The sequence below is a fragment of the Calonectris borealis genome, chromosome 4, assembly GCF_964195595.1.
Source record: "Calonectris borealis chromosome 4, bCalBor7.hap1.2, whole genome shotgun sequence".
Classification (NCBI taxonomy): Eukaryota; Metazoa; Chordata; class Aves; order Procellariiformes; family Procellariidae; genus Calonectris; species Calonectris borealis.
The window spans coordinates 55,780,501-55,786,707 of NC_134315.1; positions in this window are offsets into that span (position 1 = coordinate 55,780,501).

Here is a 6,207-nt window from a genome sequence, read left to right on the forward strand (position 1 = left end):
AGCTTTTCCAAGACTCATTTATCAAGGAACAAAGAAAGTTGTGGGTACAAGGAGTCTCATGCAAACCTGTCCATCACATGTGATTTGACTTCGAGCCAACCACTTGGCTAGGTGAGCCTTCTCTGAGCTCTCCCTTCTAGGCAGCACGGCTGTGATCTCCCCTTGAGCTGGGACACCTCTCAAGGTTGCTCCTCAAGGCAGGGAGACCTTTTACCAACAGCAGATCTTTGGATAAGTCCAATTTGAGCTCTCCCCAAGTTGCAGCTGGACTGCAGGCCAGGTGACTCCTCCCTTGAGCAGGGATCCCTCTCAAGGTTTGAGATTCCTTACCTGAGACTAAGAGATCCTTCCTTGCCCAAGGCAGAGAGATCCTTTACTCGCGACAGATCCTTGGTAAGTGACTGACAGCATGCTGAATTAATACTAATGAAACATTATAATCCGTGTAGCTATTAAATATTAATTACTATAAACTTTATATAGGTAATTCCATTAGACATAAACCATTGTCCAAATCTGAGACTAAGATTGGACCTAGCTGCACCTAAGCTCCATCAGAGCTTAGAAAGTAAGGGGGTCCACTCTGAACCTCGTGACTCAACAGGAGGGTCTTCCTTACCATTTTTGTCTCCAGTCTCTGAATCATTTAAACTCAATTCTAACTCAATTTTCCTTTTTATGTTTCTTCCATACAGTAATTAATAAAGTGAACCTTGCCATCAAACTTATTAAACCTTAGTAAAACACTGTTAAACTTTGTTAAATTCCATCAAATTTATCGAACCCTGTCAAATTATTATTGTACCTCAATAAAGCATATTGCTGCTTCTCTCTTTGGAATGAGGTGCATTCCACTCATTCGTGACACAAGGTTCCCAAAGTAATCAAGAACCCATGGGGCTGTTTGAAAATAGCTAACACAACAGGCACAAGCAGAGGAGAGAAGGTTCCTTTGCAAGTACACGCCATTTGAATTTGCTTATTTTTAACTGAAAGAGGACTTACGGCAGCAGCAAAGTGAAAAGCACACAGTAACTATGGACAGCTCTGCCAAGGGAAATCTGGACTTAATGATCCAACTATTATCAGGATCAAAAAATAAAGCTTGCATTTGAAACAAACCTGATCCTCTTTATGAGGTGAGGTGGACTTTGAGAGGGGGCAGCTGGTACCATTTTGGAAAAGTGCTGCTAATTATCAGAAAGAGTTGCTTCTTCTAATTCGAAATCAGATTTTCTGTTTCTGTAATTCCATTCTTTTTAAGGCACAGTCTGCTAAATTGCAAGACTTTTGTTTATCTACTGTAACTGTATGGTTTGCATTGCCCTAGGTGGAAGAATTAAGTTGTTAACCAGATTTCCAGTACTCAGCAACAGAACAACCCAACAGAAGGGGAGATGCAAACTAAGCTGTAAACAGGATTAGCAGAGAGAGCATAGTTAAAAAAAAAGCTAAAGCAAAGATTAGTATCTCCACCTTCTTTTGTTAAGTGGTAGTTCTGGCATGTCTGCCACCAGACTGAATTGGAAGGGGAGGCTCAATCTGAGACAGGTTTGTCTGTGGGGAGCTGCTATGGAGGATGATACAGATGGAACTGCCTTCTCGCAATGCATCGCTATGCTGGAAATTCCGTTGCCCTGAGAACATCTAAGACCAATACTATAAATTCGTTCAGAAAGGGACTCACCAAATTAATGGAGACAGATCAATCAGTAGCTATTAAACACGATGATCTAGGTGCAGGTTTTTTTGCCAAAAGTTGACAAGGTGTCCCAGAGGAAAGACCACACTACAGATCTTTCATTTCTTAAGCTGTTTTCTAATCATCTGTCATTAGCCACTGTTGGAAACAGTACACAAAGTTAGGTCAATATTTTAACCAAGTCAGTAGGTAGGAGGACCCCTTTGCTGTCAGCCCCAAGTTTAAAATAAGCATGGTCAAGAACACAGTATGTGCCAAAGGAAGGCAAACAGCAGAGCTCCTGGCTCCCAAGTGAGCCAGAAAAGCAATTTTCTGCATGGAGCGCTCTAAGTAAAAAAATATCTTTTTTGTAGCTCTACTAACAGTAATGAAACCCCTGTGTTTGGGGGATTCTTTTGGGTTTTTTTTAAAACTGTCTCCAAAGAATAAACAGGCCCTGGATTTCACCACATGGAAAAAAGTAAAGCGTATCCCCTTTTTAGTGACATTTTAGTCTATGGAACATGAGTTTAATGAGAGAAAATTCCTGTCAGCCCAGTCCAGTGTTAGTTACACCTAGTTCATTTTTCCTACTTATCCCACACCCATAGTAAGAGATAACAATTAACTATATGAACAAAAATACCACGTTTTTGTCCTCCTGAAGTGAAGGGAGAGCAACAGTCACATCAAACTGAATGCTGAAAACAGATATCAACACTTTCAAAAACATCCACCATGGTTTAAGAGTTACCTTTCTACTCAGGACAGCTACAGAGAACTGCTGTAACTATGGCATTTCCTGCTCCTTTGGACTGTGGCAAGGCACAAGAACATTTTCTGTAACAGTTATTTTCCTCTTGCACATCTCATGCCACTAGATAAAAGAAACAAGCTCTCTAAAGGGCTCAGTGCAAAAACCACCTCATGCCACATCCCCCTGCAGCTGAAGTCTATTGATTTTTCCAAATGTGTTGTTTAAGTCCCTCTTGCTGGGGCAGGTGCAAACAGTTGTACAGGAAAACACAGGGAAGGTTTTACGTGATCCTAAACACATGACAGATAAACACAATACCGACTGTTGGGAAAAGGCAAGGCGCTGTTGGTTTCTACCTTGCTTCGCCTGTGATTTTAGCGGAGTTCCATTTGGGACATGCTGCCTACTGCCATAGTGCAAAACATCTACCTCCACATGTTTACCATCTGAATTTTTTTACATTAGTATTTTATTACTGCTTGCAGGCAGATGACAGCTGGAGGCCAGCACCTGGAAAACCTGCTTTTGCAAGTATCTAAATTAGTATCCAATCATTTCAGCCAGGAAGGAGGTGGGAACAGGCCCAGTTGTTAAGCCCTTCCAGAGCATATCTGGAAACGATACACGCACCTGGTGAAGCTCTCAAACACTCCTTTGTGCACGATCCACAGCCCGCTGCAGGGAAATACCTTCCCTCAGCAGCTCAGCTCCGCTTTGTGCACGGGAGGGAGGATGCCCAAAAGCCAGGGATGGCACTGGAGGGGGAGTTTGCAGCCCAGCTGGCCTGGAGCTGTTCCAATCTGTGCCACTGGCCTACAGTCTCCTGGAGGGAGCACATCATCCTGCTAGATCTTCCTAATGCCTGCCAGTTTTGTGCCACTGAGGAGTTCCTTTATCCAGGGCAAAATTCTTAATCCACACACTCCTATCCCTGCCCCTTTTTTATAGCCTCTGCAGCAAAATCTAGATCACAATCGACTGTCCCCATGTTGCTTAATGACAAAGCACAAAAGGAACTTTGCTGAAAGGAAAAAAAAAAAAAACCAGCAGGCTAAGTTTTTTAAGCTGTCAACAACTGTTTTCTGCATGGGTAACAATGTGGTAAGAACAGAACAGACCAAATGAACTTGAAGCCACAGGGCTGAAATTACTGGAAAACAAGAACTCAGTTGTCAGTGTTCACTGATATTTGAAAAAAAAAATCACTAGGCCTCACTAAATGACCAAAACAAAAGGTTTAAGTAGCAGCTTATCTGAATTGTTTCCCCTTCTACAAGATCTCAAACTCAATTGAATTCTCCCTCTGTAAAATATCACAAGGGCACAGATAGAAGACAGGTAAGGAAGCCCATAGATTGCATTTTCTACCCCAGCACTCCCCACACAGACATGAAGACCCGGATGGACTTAGGCAGACTATCAGGAAGTCACAGAATCTTGTTTTTCGCTGCCTTTCCTACTTTCATGTCACCAAAGAGCCACCTGCTAACACCTGAGGAGCACATTGGACTAATGCTCTGTCCAGAGAGCAAAAACCTTTTCTTTTCTGGTTGAGTATGATGTTTACACAGGGACTTCGCTGCACGGAACTGCAAGCTTATTTCCCCCCCACCGTATAGTCTTCTACAGTTAAAAGGCCTTTATAGTCAATTGTCTCAAGCTCATGGGAGAGCTCAGACTACAATCTGGAAAATATGAACTGCACTGTCCAACAAAACCGTTTCACAAACTGATTCCTGTCTGCTTTGGTAAGGGAGAAGCATGGGGCGAATCAGAAAAACCTGAAACATTGCATTAAGGTAAGAAACCGATAAAACTGTTACATGCACCGTAGTAGCCTCACAGAGCAGCTGCTGTATCAAAAGGATTTGATGCTGATTGAGGACAAGTTGTAAAACTTGTTCAATCTCTATCATGTCTGATTTCAGGTTCAGCATCTGCCCAAGGCCCAGGGAAATGCTTTCGCTCAGGTGACTTCAATTTGTCTTCATCACCATCATTAATACTTGCTTCCTCACTGGAATTAATGTTGGGATGATGCTTCCTGAATACTCTGGCACAAAAACTACAGCACAAGTCATCCATCCCCTAATGCCAACACAAGGTATGGAACAGCTCACACGGGCTATGCCTCTGAGCTGTTTTGAAACTTTACATCCAGAAAAGGACTTTTTATTGCTTACAGCCCAGCAGCTCTATCTTAACTAAGCAAAAGACAACCTGAAGAGAAAGTGCACAAAGGCAGGCAGGAAAAGCCCAGTGGCTGGAGCGAACACGCTCTACGCGCAGCTCTCCTTGCGCAAGGCAGCACTGTGCTGCTGCCCATCTCTCACAAAACAGCTCCTTTGCTACTTTAGCAAAGTGGGGCCAATTGTAAAAGCACAGGCTATACTAGCCTCAAACATGCAGAGCAAAGTATGAAATGTTTCTGGAAAGGTTAACATTCTGAGGTATTTAGGCTCAGACCTAGAGAAAGGAGGAATTATAACGTTTAGGACAAAACCTACGGATTTTAATAGTATTTTGGGTTGTTCTCTTAGATCCAGCAGGAGCTGTTCCACTGCCCCAGCAGCTCAGTCACTGCTGAGTAATAGTTTCACTGTCCTTTGGCACACTCCTGTGAGCCTCTGCTCTGCCTCTATCTGCCGCTGGCCACCCTCCCAAGAAGATATTCATGGGCACAACTGAAAGGTTATCATAACTATGTGCATTCTCATTTTAATGGAGATTTTTAAAGCCATTTTAAATGGCTTAGTTTGGAAAAAACCTAAATAGATGCACCAGGCAGCTAGGAATCTCTTCTCTCTTCCTTTCCAAGCGAGCCGAGCCCAGCTGCAGCCAGCCCCGCCTGCATGCAGGTGCATCAACCAGCAAGCTGTTCAAGAAGTGTTCAAACATTTTAGTGCTCTGGTGTTGCCAATACAATTATCATTGAGCACAGCTCAACTATGCTACGGAAATCCTTAGAAACTGTTATAAAATAGGCAAAAATAAAGCCTCTCAAAACTGACACAACATAGGGAAGAAACCACGCTTTTTAAGCCAGAAGTATATTCAAGCATAAAGTGTCTGTACAAACCTCCTTACAAGCTCTAGGCCCAGCACTGCAGGGCACAGCAGCGAGGAACGCGACAGCCAGCAAATGATCTCACTGCAAACAGCTCACACACCCCAAGCATTTTATTCCCTTCCTGACACATGCCAATTCTGCTGCAAATCCCAGTAACCGCTCCCTTCGGTGGGCAGGAAGGCAGACCTAGGCTGGAGTTGGAACTCACCGATATTATACTGAAGGTATATACGCTACAGCATTTCAGAAAAGCTGTCTCTGTTGTTCAAACCTAGAGAAACTATTAAAAAAAGATGAGGTGTAGGACTGTTGCCTCAAGGTAGTTTTACTAGAGATGACCCTAAACCATACACTTCAGTGCAATCAAGATGTAGCCTCAAGGGCATAAATGAGGAAAGGTTGTTGGGGTTGTGTTCAATTTAGAATTAATTGTTCTGGCAGAACACCTCAAATGTCACATGGATACTCATCCTAGATTGTATACAGCATTAAGAACCATGCAAGTGACAGGGTTAGTGCAATAACATCAGGTGCACCACAACCGGGAGCATATTTTTAAGCTGTAATTCAAGTACAGTTGGAGGAGATTTCCTCAGAGGGTAGAACTGAAAACCTCATCTCTCAATCCTGGAGCTTACTGAAGGTGACTGACAGCACCCACAGCAAAAGAGATGTCTCTTAACCAGGGTATCCCCTCAG